General features: G+C 36.0%; 1 protein-coding gene across 2 annotated transcripts in view; it reads left to right on the top strand.

Annotated features, from left to right (window-relative positions):
- ARB2A (ARB2 cotranscriptional regulator A) overlaps window positions 1-20,720 on the top strand; it is a 431,289-nt gene that overhangs the window by 403,702 nt on the left and 6,867 nt on the right. The window lies entirely within an intron of this gene.

Genomic DNA, 20,720 nt, shown 5'->3' with positions numbered 1-20,720 from the left:
ACATTATAATTCCATTTATCTGCCTGTCCTTTATGTTACTGTTGTCATATATCTTAAATCCATATACACTAAAACTACACAATACATTGTTACAATTTTTGCATTAAAGATTCAGTTGTTTTGTTTGTTTGTGTTTAATTAACAGAAGAAAAAATGGTCTTTATTTTTGCCCTTATGTTTACAATTGGGCATTTCTTCTCGTAGACTGAAGTTTCATCTGGTGTCATTTCCCTTCAGCCTAAAGAACTTCCTCTGAAAAAAAAAAAAAAAAAAAACTTCCTCTGGCACGTCTCCCAGTGCAGGTCTGCTGACAACAGACTCTCTCAGTTTTTGACATCTGACAATGTCTCTATTTCACCTTAATTTTTTTTTTTTTTTTTTTTTTGGTTGCATTGGTCTTTGTTGCTGCGCACGGACTTTCTCTAGTTGCGTTGAGTGGGGGCTACTCTTTGTTGCGGTGCGCAGGCTTCTCGTTGTGGCTTCTCTTGTTGCGGAGCACGGGCTCTAGAGCACAGGCTCAGTAGTTGTGGCGCACAGGCTTAGTTGCTCCACGGCATGTGAGATCTTCCCGGACCAGGGCTTGAACCCGTGTCCCCTGCATTGGCAGGCGGATTCTTAACCACTGCGTCACCAGGGAAGCCCCTGCTTCCACTGTTTCTGATGAGAAGGTGGCTGTCATCTGTATCATTGTTCTGCTGTATGTATTATGTCCTTTTTCCCCTGGCTACTTCCAAGTTTTTTCTTTGTCTCTGGGTTTTAGTGGCCTTACTATGATGTGCCTAGTGTGCTTTTCTTTGTATTTATCCTGTTCAACATTTACTGGACTTCTTTGATACATAAGTTAATGTTTTCACCAAATTTGGGATTCATGGATATTACTTATACAAATATTTTTGCTACCCTATTCTCTTTTTTTCCCCCCTCTGGGGCTCCAATTACATATAAATTAAATGGTTTTATATTGTCTCACAGGTCACTTAAGCTTTGTTCATATTTTTCCCAGTCTTCTCTCTATTTTTTTAACTTGGTTGATTTCTACTGATCAGTTTTCAAGTTCACTGGAGCTTTTTTCTGCCTTCTCCAGTTGGCAATTAAGGACATCCAGTGAATTTTCCTTTCAGATATTATACTTTACAGTTATAGTTTTCCCATTTGGTCCTTTTTTAAGGTTTCAGTTTGTCTGCTCAACCACTCTATCTTTCACTCAATATGGCCTTCTCTTTAAGTCCTTGGACATATTTATAATAGTTGCTTTAAAGTCTTAGTTTGCTAGTTCTAACATCTAGGTCACCTTTAAGTTTGTTTCTATTGTTTTCTTTTTTCTTCCTTCTTTGGATCACATTTTCCTATTTCTTTGTGTATCTAGTAAGTATTATCTGTTAGATATTGTGGATGATGAATGGTTGTCTCTGGATTCTGTCTTAATCTTCTGGCTTTTCTTGTAGTGGGCATTTAAATGACTGGTAGGTGACCTTGAACTTGTTCAGACTTGGTTTTATACTTTGTTATGGTGAGTTTTGCCCTTATTTTTAGGGTGAACCCTTAGACCTGGGACATCATCTTTACACCTAAGGAATAGCTTCTGGGTTTCAGTGGAAAGCCCATGGTGTTTATCCAGCCTTTATAATTTGACAAGACTCAGACTCTAAAAACTGTCTCTCCCATGGTGGGCAGCAGCTTAAATCTCTGCTCAGCTTTTTCAGCTTTCCAGCTGTAGCCGTCTTCTAACTCCTTGGAGTCTTCTTTATGCAAACATAGTTCAAAATTCATCTAAAAACTTGAAAGGAATTTACACATATTTGGAAATTTCCCCCTCTGTGGTTGGCTACTTTTTTTCAGGAATTTTCCTTCCTAGTTTCCAGCTGTTCTGGCATCCCTGAACTCCATCTTTTTGACACTTCAAGCCAATAATTACAGCCTTTTGCTTGGGTTCTAGCCACCTTGCACCACGTAAAAAGAAGAATTCTCTCAAGTGAAGAGCCACCCAGTGAAGATCCCTTTTTTGAAGGGTTTAATCTCCTGCAGTTCATACCTGCTTCTGGTTGCTCTCCAATGCCATCAAATAGCTGTATGTTATATTTTGTACCAGTGGGAGGATTACCTGATTATCAGAACAAGAACCTTCAGTATAGTATTTTTTAATGCAATTGCATTGAAATGTAGTTAATTTATCCATTATTAAAGTATTGCATTTTGTAAACAAAAAAAGTGTATGTGTATGTATAGGGAAAGAAGTGTCTGAAAAAATATATTTCAGGTTATTTCTGATTGGTAGGATTATTGGCAATTTTTCTTTTTACTTATCTGTATTTTCTTCTTTTTCTTCTTTTTCTCTACAACAACCATAGGTTGAACATTACGTTCTTTCTTTGCTCTTCTAGGCAAATTTTTTGTTTGTGATGACTCTTTATAATAAGATGTACTTGTGTTTCTTCAATGCATTTCGTATTATTTCACTAGGTTAACTGTCTAATAAAATCCTAGTAGTCTATCTGTATGGTAAACAATACTCCTTCTGCTTTTAGGAATAAATTGAGACAAATCAAAGTTAAACGGCTTACCCAGAATTTCATGCATATTGATAGACTAGCCAGAAATAGATCTTAAATTTTAAGTCCCTCAGTTCAGCTGCACAAACTATTTCTAAGCCATCAGCAACAATGTATGCAGTTAATTCTACATTTTCTAATGGGTATGGAAGAAAATTATCATAGTTAAATATAAGCCTCAAATATTTTAGAAACTTCACTTTTGTCACTGATTTCAATCTCCTCTTCATCAAATCTTTTACTAGAGCTCCTAGCAAATTGAGAATTTGACTGATTTTAATTTTAATTCAGATTACCTTCCAAGGCCTAACGCAAAAGTGGCAGGAAGGCACACATTGAGATAGCCAGGAATTTTCTTCTTTCCTAGATTGCAAACTTCTTTTAAAAATACAATCAAATAGATATTTGTTATTTACTGATAGATATGTAAGCTTAAACAGGAATATTTTTATCATTTTCTTATGTTTTACTAAACATATTTTCTTATGTTTTTACTAAAATTGTTCACTAAAAATGTCCTAGAACTAAGTGTTAGAATTAGTGTTGTCGTTCTGAAGTTTCAACCTGAAGATGAAACCAAATAAAACTACCTTACAAAAGATACTAAATAAAATTATCTTTTAAACGTCAAATGGATGAAAATAAAAAGAAATAATTATTAAATCTTAATAGTTTTTGCCACGTGATCCTGGATTAAATTTTATTTTCTAATTTGTTATTTTTTTGGCTGCGCCAGACAGCATGTGGGATCTTAGTTCCCCGACCAGGGATTGAACCTGCAACCCTGCATTGGAAGCACATAGTCTTAGCCACTGGACCTCCAGGGAAGTCCCTGGACTAGATTTTGTATTGGAAAGTAAAAATGCCATAAGGACAACTGACCAAATTGGCATACAAATAGTAAGGTAAAAAGTATCTTACAAGTGTAAAATCTTCTGAATTTGATTAACGTAGTTAAATAAGAGAATTTGGAAATATATTCTAAAGGTCGTGATATTTGTAACCTACTCACATAGTTCAGAAAAAAATAATATGTGTATATACGTATATGTGTATGTACACAAAGTGAAAGAGTAAATGATAAAACAAACATAACAAATGTTTTTAAAAACTGATAATCTGGGTAAAAGATATTCAGTATTTAACTGCATTGTTTTTGCAACTTCCTTGTAAGTTTGAAGTTTTTTTTAAATGAATTTTATTTTTAATACTTCTGAGTTTATTTTCTTAGAATACATTCAAATCAGTTTTTTCCATAGCTCAATCTGAAACATTAGAATCACATCACTATACATGATTTATCACTAAATTTTATTATTTTTTTTTTAAAAGAAGTTTTGGAACTTGACCTACTAGCCAAAAGAAAACTTCATGTTTGCATCTGCTTAAAAAAGTGTGACGACCCTTAGGTACGAAGAAATATAGAAAAAGTGCTGACTAGGGCTTCCCTGGTGGCGCAGTGGTTGAAAGTCCGCCTGCAACTGCAGAGGACATGGGTTCGTGCCCCGGTCCGGGAAGATCCCACATGCCGCGGAGCGGCTGGACCCGTGAGCCATGGCCGCTGAGCCTGCGCATCCGGAGCCTGTGCTCCACAACGGGAGAGGCCACAGCAGTGAGAGGCCCGCGTACTGCAAAAAAAAAAAAAAAAAAAGTACTGACTAAACAACAATTTTATTAAGAATGACATAGTTACAAATGCATTTTATTTCCAAAGTTGTTTTAAATTATAATTGTTCATAAAAATATCCACTCACATTGTGTATGTTTTGCCACCATATGTAACACTCTAATTAAGTATCTGTCAGTATTTCCAGGGGTGTTAAATTTGTAGAATCTTGCTCTGGGGACTGAAACTTCAGCACTTAAAACGTTTCACCAGAGACCTCCTTAAAAAGTCAGGACTTTTTACTTTTCTTTTACCTTTTTTCTTTTTTTCTTTTCTTCTTTCTTTGGCATGATAGGTTATTGAATAACACAAGAGTGACTATGGCTGTATAGATTAAAGGATGTGGAGATTCTTATTTGTCCACTTGTGAAAATCTAACATAGTTTTAATCTGAAATTTTTATTTTGCCTTGTGAGATTATTCCAGTCTCTTTCAGAGGTAATTTTTTAAACTGAAGAGTTACTGAGACTTCATAGTGATATATCTTCTTTGTCTTATTAGAAAATTTAAGTACAATAAGTCTTTTTAAATATATAATTATGCACTACAATGGCTGTCCATGAGGCTGCTCTGAACTATGTGGTATGAGAAAATAGCTTCAAGTCCAGAGTTATGAGTACTGAAACTCACTTTCTAATGAAATTCTTTTTTCTGGAACTGCTTTCTTCTATTATAATTTTAGTTTGTAAGGGATTCACTTTTCTGAATAAGTTAGATATTTCCTCTCTGGTCATAAGTCTTGAACTGTTATATTTTGGTCAAATGCAATTCTGAAATAAAGTGTGAAATATCATCAGTTATAAAGTAAATGTAATGTTTTGACTTGCATATATAAAATAGAAGTTTAAAATTCAAGCCAAATTTGTTACCAAAATTTCAAACCATGTTCTCTAATAATTATGTTAGATGCTACATTCAGTGTCTTGGGGTTACATCATCCCAGATTTTTAACATCTTCTCTATTTCACTTTTAAAGATAAGAAACAAGATTTTTACAATTCACATATTTCACAGAGACCCATGCTGCCCCTTATCTTTTCGGCTGTTCTTTCATGTCAGGAAGAGATGTGAGTTATGTAAAAGTGAAAATGTTGCTTTCTGTGTCAAAGTCTATAACAAGTTTCTTGTGCTGTGTTGGAAAAATAAACGTTCTTCTTTTTAAAAATGCTGATCTGGAATGCTTACACAGAAACCTCATGTTTAGGAAATGACCTATTGATTGGCTATCTAAAGTTAGAAGGATTGACCTTGAAGTCTCCAATAGGTTTGTATTCGGGGCTTATGGAAGATTGGTATCTTTAGTCAGCTGAGAACAAATACTCATCTTCCCACATTCAAGACACATTCAAGGTGCCCGTATTAGCAAAAAAGATAATGATATGGATATAAAGAAAGAATATGCAGATTTTGTAGAAGTATCATGCTAACTTGTGACATTAATAGTTTTTTCTGTATTGCATTAACTGCTTCCATATCAAATCACTGTGGCATGGGTCATCATTTTATTTGGGGACATGACTACTGTGCAAAACTTCTGTGTTTAGTGTTCACCTTTAAAAACAAAGCGAGGAAACTTGGATCTTACAACAGGTTTTCATCTGGCTTTAAAAGATGAAATTAATGAGGGAATGAAGAGAAGAAAGGAAAGCCTACAAAAATTAAATAGAAAAATACGTTTAATGTTTGTATTCTTTCTTGCCCACTGTATACTGGTTACCAATCAGGAAGAAAAGTGCTTTCCAGTTTGGGCAATTTTTTTGTTGGACCATTCATATATTCCAATCTCATTCTCCTTTGATGAACAGGAGGTAATTATGAACTTTCCTGAATAGTTTAAAAGGTTCAGTCTATAGTTGTGGGATAGATAGATGAGATAGATAGATAGATAGATAGATAAATTATCTAAATAATACAATAGTACAGCTGTCTTTTAAAAAATACAATTGTCTAAAGGAGATACAGACCATCCATTCCTTTAGATGTGCTTAATTTTATCTCTTGAGCAGGCCAGCATGTCACAGACTATCAGGTCACTTGAAACACATTATATTGATGTCCTCTTAGTTACTTCTCCCAAGTTGGTCTTTAGTAATGTGTCATAAGTCAGCATTAAGGACACAATTATTAAAAACAACTGTTTTCCACAACCGGATTGCTTTTACCGCCTAGATGCAGTGAATCATAATCAACTGTGTTGGCCTCTTTGTCAGTAGAAAGCTCAGTCAAATTTTTGGCCATCATCTGGCAGTTGTACAGGCTTTTGTATTCATTGTCCTTATGTATTAATCTTACCCTTTATGCTACTTCTCTACTCCTTTTACTCTTATTTCTCTTTTATCCTACTATAAGGTATATATGTCATCTTAAATGCTTTTTTCAATGAATGATATGAATGAATAACTATTAAACAAGCAAATGTAACTCTACTACTATATTTTTACTTAATATGATATTATTGAAGTTTTCACTATTAGAGATATAATTTTAGCCCCATTTTTTTTACATTTTGTAAATATATTTTTTCTAGTAAATAGCATTATAGCATTCTTTATTATTTGGATTCCTAAAGTACTTTTGTCTTGATAATATAGGTCTTCCTTCGTTTACCTTTTTGTAGGAAAGTTTTCGACAATTTATGATTCTGCTAATAGATATAAATTGTTGCCCCCCCAAACATTGAAATCTGACTAATTGAAGGCATCTTATTTTCAGTAACCAACATCTTCCTTTTTCACTATGCAGATTAATCCTCCACCTTAGTTAACCTTATAAGTGGATTCACAGGCTTTCCCATCAGTGTGACTTTTTAAATTTTCTCTCTGGAATAGAAATAAAATAATAGATGCCATTCACTTTCAGTAATGCCCAAAGGATATAGTTGAGATTCTTTGGAATGTAATTCCCATCCAATGCTACTTTAACAAGATCCAAGTAATAACTCTGACAATGATTTTAAAATGCTTGGGGAAAAAAGAGACCTTTATGGCCCTATAATTAACTTTAAAATGTTGCTTAGAACCAGTATACAAAGCAAAGACGTGGAAATAATATGTACTTGCCAAATTTTGTAACACTTTAAAGTTATTTGTAAAATAACTTTACATCCATTGCAATATCTCATACCTCAGGACTGCAACTATTTACAAACCCATAAGTAAGTTTAATTCCAGAGAGGAAAAGTTAATTCCTTGAGCAATACTGAAAGATTTCACCCTGTGAGTCTTCTAGACAGTTGCAGAAAAGCCTAAATGTTAAGTCCAGTTAGAGTTTTGAAATGTCTTTTTAGGATAAAGTTTAGTACAGATGCAGTAAGGATTAGAATTGTAAATAATTTTCATAACCCTTTCTAGTAATTGTTTAGCCATATCTGCTTCTATTCAGTTTTTATCATAAATCAGTCCTTAGTGGAACTTAATTTAAGTGCTCATGAATTTTCTCTGTCCTGATACTCTAAAATATTATTTGGTATTGAAATAATCAGTCCTATCTTATATATTCCCAGGTCATTTTCTAAACTAGGCAATAGTAGGAATTTACTATGTTTACATGACATATTTGACAATATATATATTTAATTTAAAATCAGTACAATATTATCTTAATGGGAGATGTTATTCTATATGTATTAATGGTGTGTAAATAACACAGGATCATTTAAGGATTCTTCCCATGTAGAAGGCAATTGCATTATGGGATTTTTTTTTTTTTTTTTTTTTTTAAAGAACAGAACATTCATAGAGGAAATGCCTTGGGGGAGAGAACTGGGAATGAAATTAAAGTAGTATTAAACAGGTTAGGGCAACTCTAGACTTGGAGCATGAATGTAACAAAAATCATCTATTTCTACATTACCTTAACTAGAATGAAAAGACATCACAATGTTAGGAGCATAAGTGATCCTCCAGAAGCTTTCAGCATCTGTCATAAAGTGACCGGGAGCTTTCATGACCAGTAGTCAGCCACTAGATAGCATTACCTGACAAAACTTTTTTTTTTTTTCTTTTTTAAGTGCATCAAGAAATCAATCAAAATAGAAAATGTAGTAATTTTATGCCAGATTTATGTTGTTCACAGTAATTTGCTTTATGTGATATTTTATTTACCTCATTAGTTAATGTTGTGAATACATTTGGAGGTTATTTTGTTTATAGTTTACAGTTTCCTTAAATTTATGACTGGAAGAAATAAGAGCTGTAAGAGTTAGAAAAGAAAAAAACCTGAACTTATTCACATATGATTGTTTATGTAGAAAATTCAAAATCTACAGATAAATTTTTAGTATGACCAGGGTAATTTACCAAGGTTGCTAGATACAAAATCATTATACAAAAAAAATTGCATTTCTGTATACCAATAACAAGCAGTTAAAGATCCATTTATAGTAGCATCAACAAACATGTCATATGAAAAAAAATTAAGTTAAGGGACATATCATGTTCATAGATTCAATCACTCAACATAGTAAAGATGTCATTTCTCCCCAAATTGATATAGAAGTTTAACATAATTCCTGTCAAAATTCCAGCAGGATTTTTTTGTAGATATAACCCTCTGAAGTTTCCAAGGCCACCGTCACTTATGATACCAACCACAAGTAGGTATCCTAAGGCCATCTTCAGGTCTCATCATTTGCCAGAAGGACTCACAGAGTTCACGGGAAGCTGTTATAAATCTAATAACAGCAAAAGGGTATAGATTAAAATCAGCCAAGAAAAAGCATATAGGGCAGAGTCCAGGAATGTTCCAAGGATGAATTTCCAGTTGTTCTCTTCCAGTCAAGTCTTGGCTAATGCTGTCTTCTCCCAGCAACATGTGAGAATACACATAAAATAGTGCAAACAGGGGAAACTCACTTGAACCTTGGTGTCGAAGGACTCAGTTAACATTCACATGGTTAACCGCCTGCATGGCTGACTTTAATCTCCAGATACTCCAGAGGTCCAGCTGAAACCTTTTGGGGAAAGGTCGTTACTATACAGTAGATATAGACAAGTTTATTCTAAAATTTATATAAAAAGGCAAAGGAACTAGGATACTCAAAACAATTTTGAAAAAGAAGAATAAAGCGGGAAGAATCAGTCTATCTGATTTCAATACATTACTGGCAAAGATACAAAGAAACTAGATCACTCTCACATTACTAGAAGGATTGTAAAATTGTACAATGACTCTGGAAAACAGTGTGGCAGTTTCTTGCATATTACAAAACATGCAAGTAATATATGGCCCAGCGATTGTACTCTTGGGCATTTATCCCAGAAAAATGAAGATTATTTCACACAAAAATTTGTACATGAATGTGTAGAGCAGCTTTATTTATAATAGCCAAAAAACTGAAAACAACCCAGATATCTTTTGAGAAGGGAATGATTAAACTGTGGTACATCCATATCATGGAACACTACTCAGCGATAAAAGGGAACAAAGTATTGATTCACACAAAAACCTGGATATATCTCCAGAGAATTAAGCTGAATGAAAAAAAGCCAATCCCATGAGGTTACATACTGTATGATTCCATTTATATAACATTCTTCAAATGACCAAATTATAGAAATGAAGAACAGATTAGTGGTTGCCAGGAGTTAAGGAGGGGCTGGAAGGGAAACGTGAGTGATCTTTGTGGTGATGGAAATGTTCTGTATCTTAACTGCAGCATGTTAATATCCTGGTTGTCATATTGTACTATGGTTTTACAAGGTGTTCCTGTTGAGGAGAATCATAAAAGGGACACAGGATCCATTTGTGTTATTTCTTACAACTGCATATGAATTTTAAATTATCTCAAAATAAAAAGTGTAATTATAGATGAATGAATCCAAAAAATGAAGTGCAAATCCTCTATGGAGAAAGTGGTAAAACTTCATTGAGACATTAAAGATGATCTAAATCAATGGTAAGATATATCACGTTCATTGATTACAAGATTGAGCATTGTAAATGTATCAGTTCTCCCTAAATTGGCCTGTAGAGGCTTTAGTACGATCCCAAATCATAAAGTGATTGGGGCAATCTATAATGGCTGCTTTACCACCTTGTCCTTCCTCCACTTCCTCCTTCTGTTGGCTGCCACAGCAAAGGTCTGTGCTTTTGAAAGTCTGACAAAGCAATATAAAATGATGCTGTGGATACAGAGGTGCATATGATTCACCTGTGTATTCAGAACACCAGTAGCACTTTGCTTTGTAAGTTCACAAGTTTTTACTTCTGTGATCTTCTGTATGCTTCCATTTCCTTTATTTCAAAATGGGAACCATCATCAAAATAGTGCAAAAACCATAGAAAACTATGAATCTATGTTTTATTATATATTAATAGCGTTCAATAAGCATCAGTTTTCTGGTGAATTCTGTTCTGGACAGTTTTTTATACAACAAACATCTATTAAGCCTCAGCTCTGATTTCTGGAATAAAAAGTTTTGAGGCATTACCCCCAAAAGATTTGGAGATAAGACAAGGTATCTTTCATACATGAAATGCCTAGTTAAGCAAAGCAAGTATATGACAATATAGTATACACTATATACAAAATACTGAAACATGAAGAAAGGAAGTAGTTGATATGGGGTAAAGTTAATCAAAGAAAGCTCATTAGAGGAAGTAAATACTGAACTGAATCTTTGTTGTTGTTGTTGTCTTTTGGCTGTGTTGGGTCTTTGTTGCTGCACGCGGGCTTTCTCTCTTTGCAGCAAGCAGGGGCTACTCTTCGTTGTGGCGCGCGGGCTTCTCATTGCAGTGGCTTCTCTTGTTGCGGAGCATGGGCTCTAGGCGCACAGCCTTAGTTACTCCGTGGCATGTGGGATCTTCCCAGACCAGGGCTCGAACCCGTGTCCCCTGCATTGGCAGGATGAATTCTTAACCACTGTGCCACCAGGGAAGTCCCTGAACTGAATCTTAAAGCAATTAGACATAGATCTTCTGAAAATTTTTAGTATTATAATGCTTAACCAATTTGTAAATATTAATTATATTTGAGCAAAATGTCTGTGTAGCTATGGCCTATCACAGCTGCTCTGGACTTTAGATTTCTCACTTGTGAAATGAAACCGTTAGATGAAATTTTATCTCGGGTCCTTTCCACGTCTTTGCTATCTTATATTTGATATGTTTCTATCTGCATCTAAATTTGAACCAAGTATTTGAACTACATTTTGGGAATACAAGCTCTTGAACAGTTAAAGTTTGACTGTCTGAGAGTTCTCAGTTCTGACACTCTCCTAAACGTCTTGATGCTAGTAAATTGTATTTACTAGATAAGCACAGCATTTTAGCTAAACGGATCCGGAAGATACTTTGAGTATTTGTCAGTGCTTATCATCTAGTTGCTAATGGACTGTGGATCACCTGCATCTACCTCATCAGTTTGTTGGAGAGAGCAAGAAAAACACTCTACTTCCTTCAGTTTCAGTTATAGAGAATCCAACTGTTATTATATTCCCATTTTAGAGGAATTTATTTCTTAACTCTAAAAGCTAGCATGCACTTCAACATAGGGTACGTTTATCCATCTGTGTTGAAGATTAGTAAAGTTTGACCTCTGCCTTCAAAAACTTTACAGTGGTAATCAATATCTTCTCTGACTGGACTTCAGAGTCACCAGAGTCACAGATGCCCAGACCCTGAGATTTTGGAAAGGTTTAAAAATTGTCAATTGACCTGGGCCTGGGAGAATAGGGGATACTTATAGAAAAACAATTGAGGGATTAAACCCAGAAAAGAAGGCTAGATCCAGGGAATGGAGGGCTTTAAACCACATGGAGGAATTTCTACTTAATTTGAAAGATTATGGAGACCATTGGGTATGTTTGAGCAGAGAAAGAGGTCTATGACACAAATGATACTTAGGACTTTTGTCTGGTAGCAGGGTACGAGATAGAAGAGAAGAGGTTGAAGGCAATGAAACAAGTTAGGAGGAAGTTTCTGGATTCTAAATGATAGGTCATTAAATCTAGAGTGGTGACAGGGGAATGGAAAGCAAAAAAGAGACTGGAAAAACTTTGCTGAGGTGCAATTGTCGGGATTTGGTAACTGATTGGATCAGGAGTCAGCAAACAAGCGAAAACAAAAATCAAAGATGACTGAGAGGCTTTGAGCTGGAGAAGCGAAGAGAATAGTGTGTCTGTTTATAGAAATGAAGACGGTGGAAAGGCCTGCCTAGAGAGTAAGTCCACCAGTTACCTCTGGACAGCTTGCAGAAATGGAACGCTGTGACAGCACAGTCCCCATCCTAGCACCTTCCCATCACACACACCAGTCCTAAGGGCGAGAACCCAGAGGTGTCAGCATATATAACAAGAGCAGAATTATTAGGAAAATGCTGCTTCTAGTTTAAATCCATTTTTTAATTTACTACTTTGAAATATTATTTTATTAGGTTGTCTTTCTTACTGCGTATTGCTATTGCCTACTACTATTACTCACTTTATGTGAACCAGCAGTAGGTGGGTTTTATACTCTGAGGTGTGCAGGAGAAGAATGAGCCCCAGAGAATGATCTAGAGGTGGGAGGAGTTGATAAATGCAATCAGGGAGGGTTAAATCCATCATTCCAACTCCCCATAATCCATTCACCATTTCCCAACCAGTGTACTCTTTAAATGCAAGTCAGATTATATTTCTTCCCCACTGAAACTCTGCAGACAGCTCTTCCATTGTGCTTGGAATAAAATTAAAACCTTTCACTGTGCCCTGAGAGACGTCACATGGCTTGGAGGCTGCCCACCTCTCTGAATCATCTACCACTTTCCCCCTCACCCTCCATGCTCCAGGTGCTGTCCAGTTCCTTGGCTATGTACCAGCTCTTTCCTCCTCAGACCCCCTCCCTCTCCTTGTTCTTCCAGAACCCTGCCTGCAGCACTCTCTCCAGACCTTCACCTGGCTCCCTCTTTCCACTCTGGTCTCAGGTCAGAAGTGTCCACCCAGTCTAAACTGACGACCATCTCTTCTCCTCTTCATTCTCTTCACATCCCTCTACTGTGTTTTTTTCACAGTGCTTCTGACTCCCTGAAATCATCATTTTCATCGGTTTACCTGTTTATTGCCTGTCATCCCCACTAGCGCATATGCTACAAGGAGCAGAGTTTTTATATATCTTGCTTACCACCACATCCCCAGCCCAAAGAAATAGTGCCTGGCATACAATAAATACATGTATGAATGTATAAATTAATCACTCACAGGACCTCTGGAAAAACTGCCCACAAAATATTTCCTTTAGAATAGAATCCACAATTGAGCGAGGAGGATCACAGACGATTCAGATATTTGAACTAGCAAATAATTTTGTTTTGTTTTGAAATAAGGAAAGTATTTTTCATTCCATTCTATCTCACCCCTCCCTCTCTCCGTCTTTCTCATTCTCTCTCTCCCTTCCTCCCCACCTCCCTCTTACACACACACACACACACACACACACACACACACACACACACACGAAGACATAAGCTTATGGCAGCCATAAGCCATAGGTACCTAGCTAGGAACACAGAGAATCTGGAAGAAAAGGGAAGCGTGACAAACTATCTAGAAAGCTGCACCAGCCCTCTCGGACAGTGTTATTTTAGAATGGGGCCCAGTAAAGCTCTTCACTGATTGTGTTGGGAATAATAGGATCAGAAACCTTTACTTACGGAAATAACTATTTTATGATTCTTTGCGTTCCTTGTGTAGAGCCCTGTGCTCTTACCATCCTTTGGCAAAGTTACTTTTGAAAATCACGAAGGGAAACGAAAAAGAGAACTTTTGCCCACTCACACACACACACACACACACACACACACACACACACACACGAAGTCATAAGCTTATGGCAGCCATAAGCCATAGGTACCTAGCTAGGAACACAGAGAATCTGGAAGAAAAGGGAAGCGTGACAAACTATCTAGAAAGCTGCACCAGCCCTCTCGGACAGTGTTATTTTAGAATGGGGCCCAGTAAAGCTCTTCACTGATTGTGTTGGGAATAATAGGATCAGAAACCTTTACTTACGGAAATAACTATTTTATGATTCTTTGCGTTCCTTGTGTAGAGCCCTGTGCTCTTACCATCCTTTGGCAAAGTTACTTTTGAAAATCACGAAGGGAAACGAAAAAGAGAACTTTTGCCCACACCTGGGCTCAAATTTTAAAGGAAAACAGTATCCCTGGAGGCCAGGCTTTGTGACAACACTAAGAGAAGTATGTGAGACAAGAATTAAAACCAAAGAAAACACTTCTGCACCAGCACTCTGGGCTTGAAAGGCAATTCAAGCAATTACAAGGTGTCCATTTTTCATTGGTTAGGCGAGGTTTATTAGAGAGGTCTCGCCGGGTTCAATGTCAGAGACCCACAGCTACTGCGGGCTCTCTACTCTGCCTAAGAATAAGTTTACTTCCCAAAGTTGTCTCCTTGAGTCTTAAGCTGTCCAGTGCCCAAAACCGCCCCACTCCCCTTTCATAGATGAGAGATATAGAAAAGAAGCTGGAGGAAAGGACAGGCTTTCCCAGAAACTGCCCGTGATGCAGAAGTTTCTACCACTGCTTTTATGTCTTTGTTTCAGCCTCCTATCTCTGGTCAAGCTCGACGACTTGCCTTTAGGGTCTCAACACGATCTCGGCTTTAACAGATTTGCAGCACTGTTAGCAATGGAAAGAGACTTGCTTGTATCTTACACAGGTGGTTTAGCCAGGCCAGGCAGCACGTTTACTGAGCTGCTCCTGGAGTCTCCCTCAGCGAACACCCCACTTTGTTTAGTATCCTCCCCGCCCCCGAAACCCCCATCCTCACCTCCCGCCGTGTGTGACGGAGTCTCACTCACACTCGTGCCTTCTAACTAGGAGAGTCTCCATTAGGAGCCCTTCTGTGTTCAAATATTGGTAAATTTAATGGTGTTCTTCTTAGAAGCTCTAGAATTCATTTTTAAATGAATTTTAGTAGTAATATATATTTTCTTTCTTTTTAGAAGGCACATTATTTTTCTGTGCTCTAGTATTTCTCTAATTCTTTATATCTTTCTAAAAATAACTGCTGGTGAGCTCATAAATTCATTAGTTAATCCCACTGGGACTCAATAATGCATATTACAGACCTCCTGATTTTTATATATTAGATTTTCTCAAGAATTCCCTTACCTGTTATTCTCAACATAGCTATATTGACAGGGTCGTCATTACTTCCTAATTGCCCATATTTCTTTTTCTTGTTAAAGATCAATTTTTAAAATCAAGCCTTGTCAGTTTGAAAGTATCATAGATATGTTATCTTGTTAATGTGTTTCATATCTTTCTAGGTTTTTTTCTTTCCCCCTTTATCATAGGAAACGTATAAAATTTACTCATTACCTTTTTCTTTAAAAACAAATCTTTTCCAGGAGAGGGGGGTGTCAGTGAGAGGGTGGGGGCCCATACTCATTTTTTTCCCGTGAAATAAAGATTTTAAAATGATATTTCATATTCAAAGGTGGCTTTCTGAACAGTTATATCCCCTATTCTAAACCAGACCCTAACATGTAAATTATGTATAGATTGTTGAAATTATTCCATGACCTTTTGGTCTAGGACCATGTAAAATAAGGTGACCAGCAATAATTAGAATAGTGAATGGCTGACCAAGAAATGCTTCTAAATTATCTTTTCAGTGAGCCCTTACTCAGACTGTCCATCATATTACAGTAGTAAACCTTACCTTTGGAAAATCTGATTGTGTATGTATAATATCATTTGAAGAATGATTATTTGCTTTCCCAGAGAATTCTTCGCTTTATTAAAAGATTCTTTAAAGAAGTAGATAACCCACTTCTTCCTTTAAAAATATTCTATTTACAGAAATTATATTTACGTATAACTTTTTAAGACATCTACTGCAGAAAATGAGGTACAGCTTCAGAGTAGTCTACATCTACCAAAGTAAACATCAGGGTTTTGGCTGCTAACTCAGTAGCATATTTTGGCATAGTTTTTGCCAAAAAAAAAAAAAAAAAAAAAAAATCCAAGCACTAAGATCAAGTGAAGAGGAGTGTGGACAAGGCAGACTTGTAAGAAACACTTGGATTAAAGTCATCACAGGAAGAAGTATGGGGAATAGACAAGGCAGAAGATATAGCAATGTTTTCTTCTCTCTTATCCTATTCTTTGAGCATTCTGCTGTCAGTGCTATTTCCAACCATTTTTTGTTTAATTTGTAAATGCTGTTACATAAATGTAGCCTCCTTCTTTCTCAGTTCCATTACAAGACACTTTTTCTTAAATATATAGTCTTTTGGGAAAACATATGACACATTTTAGCAATTTGATCTTCCTCATATGATTTATAGTTTCATCCTTTATACTTAAAGTTTCTAATCTTTTTGAACATTTGTGCTATCTCTACCTCTTTGAAATTTGCTGTAGTTCATTTTTAAAAACAATTGATAGATAAAGAATAAATATTCAGTGTAGTATTTTAATTGGAAGATCCCCTGTCCACTACCTTTTGGTTATTTCACAGTGAATAACATCGTTGACAAAAATGCCAAGATCTTCTCCAACCACAATTATTTTTAATCTATGAAACAGAATTTCCTTACAAATTAAGTAGTTTTTATAGTAGCGACATTTATTGTTGATGTGATCTGTTTAATATGACTGTAGTCAGAAGGGAAGTTGGGTCCATTATTCTTCCAGAAATTTGTGGAAGAAACATTAATTAAGAGAAGTAAAAGCCATTTCTACTCTGTATAAGGATAAAAGAGCTAGCTATAAATAGGGTTCAGATTATAGATAAATTAATCTCTAATGTAATAAAAAAGAATTAACTATTCATTTTTATTTAAGCTAACCCTTGTCATCTAAAAACATACTATTTTAATAAATATTGGACTTCCCTGGTGGTCCAGTGGCTAAGACTCCGTGTTCCCAATGCAGGGGATCCTGGTTCGATCCCTGGTCAGGGAACTATATCCCACATGCCGCAACTAAGACTCAGCACAGCCAAATAAATAAATAAGTATTTTTTAAAAAATAAATAAATATTACACAGTGCTTTTACTATCCTGAAATAAATTCTAGAGGTAACATAACTCACCTACTTATAAGATTGCTAAATTATTGTATTCCTCTAGTTAACATATGAAGGAAATAAAAGAAAAATAACTCATAATAAGAATAATATATATATCAATATTTAAAGTGCTCAGGAAAATCTGCATGGGTTCTGTGTATAGAATCACCAGGAATTCCGCATCTACAAATGCAGGCTGGTGCGGGTGTGCTTATTGGTGGCTCAAGTACTGTGGGCAATGAGGCCATCAGTGATGAGATTTTCTCATATGGCAGTCCATTCTTGGTAATATTCTGAACAACATAAAGTACAAAATTCCTTCAATTTACATGGTAGCTGGATTCCTGGAAAATTCCGTGTGTATTAAAATCATGCCAAAAGTACTGTGAGATTACTTGTTAAACAGATCTAAATTCTAAGCCCATATAATCATAAACAGGTTTTTCAGCTACATGAATAGCTTGTGAAACATTTGAAAACCATGTGCAATGCAGAACAGTTCTTCATGTGCTGTAATGCCCTGCAAATTGAAGGATGTCCACCTCCCTGGCCTTCTCCCACTAAACGCCAATAGCTCCTCCCAGTTGTCCTGACCTCCAAAAACTTTCCTACAAATTTCCAAAATGCCCCAGAGGCCACTACCATGCCCATTAAGAACCACTGATTACGACTGAGCAAAGGCAATTTTTTGTAATAAAGAACTGAGATCGTGCACATTTATTTTGCCCCAAAGGTGAATTATCCAGTAAGAACAAGCCTGCCAATCCAAGAGGATACAAAAATCATTCCCTGAGAACATGGCAGATAATTAACCTGGGAAAACCCTTTATTTCCTACATTGTGGAAACAACTTAGATTAGGGAAATGGGGGGTTGAAAAGTAGAAAAAAGATCACAGTCCCTAAGAAGAGGAGCTTTTGATAGGGTAAAGTTGTGGCAGAGGAAAGACCAGGTCCTGACTATAAAACCATGTTTATCTCCTTCAAATACAAAAACATAGTTAGTGCTAAATGGACTAGTTTCCATGTTACCTACACATAATTGCAGGTTATTAATAAATGGCTGCTTTTTTAGTTAGCCTAAACTTTCCCCTTCTATATCCTTTTATGAATAGATAATGTAATGGCCTGGTGTTTCCATCCTGATGGAAGAAATTCCCCTAAAGTTGTATATCTTTTAAGTATTCGAAAGCTGCTGTCAGAAGTTTCCATTCTCTTATCATTGCTATGGGCGGATAGTCATATCAATTCGTGAATATTTTCATTGAACATTGGCCCCGAGTTTTCAAAAATGGTCTCCAAACATGTTCTTGAAATGTGTATATGCAGCCCCAGATGGACATGCAACTACCTTCCAAATGCTGTGTTAAAATTATTAAAAATCTACTTTCAGTAATTTAGAAAAGAAAGCCATTTTTGTATAAGATATTTATGTTACCACTCCTTAGTTTAGGGAGGATTCTCAGTCTCCCATTCCATTCTCTATAATTTAGTTTCTAACCCACCTTGCTTATTAATTTACTCCTAGCAATTTCCGTTCCTCTGACAGAGCACACACTCTCATTATTTATACTCTTAAATTGCAAGGGTAAATATTGAGAGCCAGTGCAGGTCCTCAGTTATCTCAGGGACTTTGGTCTTTTCAGCCCAGGACTAATCAAGCAGAGAGTCATCATAAGCTAAAACTAAAAAGCCTTTGTAGTGATTTTATCACCTGGGAAATTTGTCCATCCTTCAGAAAGATTGTCACCAGGAAAGAAAAAAGTAAAGGCGTTAAAATTGCTTCAGACCATTGACTCCTTAGGTCCCTCTAGATTCATACATTGAATTGGTTTTCAAGGGGTGGGAGGAATTATGAGAAGAGCTCCCTAAGAAAGCTTAGAAATTGATCATAGCCTTGGTAATACTAGGAAGTGTAAGTGTGATCACTATGGAGGAAATGCCAAATGAGCCTGGAAGCCTGGGAAATGAGAAGGAAAAGAGATGATTAACACCTTTTTTTTTTCTATTGTGTTTGGGGATGGGTGTTCCCATGTAGTATGCATCTGAGAAGAGTCAATACCATTGACTTTAAAATATTTTTTCATTATAAGTGCTATTAGTCATTATTATTGAAATGAAACTGGAATTACAAGCACTATAGAAAACAGGGATGGGCATTTCATAAACCTGTCCAGAAACTGGGCTCCCTTCTGAGTATACCCACAAAATATTATTTAAAGTAGGTATGTCTGAGCTTATCTAGAACTGCTCACAAACTTCTTTTGTGTTTGGAGAATACAGATGCCTCCAAATTCAAAGGAAGTCTTTAAGACTGTTATCTGGAATACGTCAGTGAAAATTATATACTAACAATAAATATCTGGATATTACATATATTTTAAAGAACTTGAATTTTTACACATCTATTGATAAAGGCAGGCATTTGTATAATTTTTTCCCGACGATTCTATTGACTTGTCAAAATCCAGTCAGGCACTTTAGGATTTGCCAGGATAAACCTGCACTCATCTCTTTCTTCCACTGACTAGCATTGAATTTTGCCCAAACTGAGTAAGCAAATAGAAAAAGGACCTCATTTTTTAGTCTGAACACAGTAGTGTTGGGGGATGTAACTCAAGGATATGACTTCAGTACTGGATCTTGTTCCAAATGCAGGTTCATTAGGCCAGTCCGCCGAGGAGAGGAGGATAGAGAGCATCCTTCTGAGGGCACCTGTTAAAAGAGGGGTTCTCTAGTGAGGCCAGCTCCCACAGCTAAGTCACATGCACAGACTATAGCTTTCTGCTCTCTGGTCGAGGCAGCCATAGCATCCTTATTGTTGTAACTCCCAGATTGTGATACTGTCACAAAACTGTTGCTAGGCAACAAATGTGGTTACCAGGTCTCAGCGAATAGCTGAAGGGGAAAGCAAAGTGTTGCACCATTGTAGAGTAACCATAGCAATGACCTACTATTACAGACTAAAGAATTATCATTAACAATGTTAAAGTATCAGACAGAGGCCCCGAATCCAGAGACTTCCAGACAGTGTCTCTCTGCATAATTGAGTGATCTAGGAAGAGATTTAAACCGTTTAAAATCTATTCACTCATTATTCCTACAGCAGAGTCTTTGTTATTATTTTTTTTATTTTTTACTTTAAAAAGTGTTCCGTTATAAAACTATTAGTTAAATGATATAAGCTATCACAGGGAGTCAAAAACAGATTAATATCCTCATCTGTTCTTACGTCTACATCAGTGTTATTTTTTACCTGTCTTAAAACTGAAGAAAGATTTTATTTGAAAAATCTGTACATTAGTGTTAAATTGAAGCCACAGAAAGAAGCTGTAGTAAAACAAAATAACTCTATAAATTGACAACTTAACCTGCATTTTGTGAGTTGAATTCCTCCTGACAAAATAGGAGGCCTAGATGCTCTTTCAGTAGTCACTGCATTTAAAAATTCTTTTTTTTTTTTTTTTTTTTTTTTTTTTTTTTTTTAAAACTGT

The sequence above is a fragment of the Neophocaena asiaeorientalis genome, unplaced genomic scaffold (genome assembly GCF_003031525.2).
Source record: "Neophocaena asiaeorientalis asiaeorientalis breed wild unplaced genomic scaffold, Neophocaena_asiaeorientalis_V1.1 scaffold550, whole genome shotgun sequence".
NCBI lineage: Eukaryota > Metazoa > Chordata > Mammalia > Artiodactyla > Phocoenidae > Neophocaena > Neophocaena asiaeorientalis.
The sequence above is the reverse complement of the archived record's forward strand: the minus strand, read 5'-3'. Positions and strand labels throughout refer to the sequence as shown.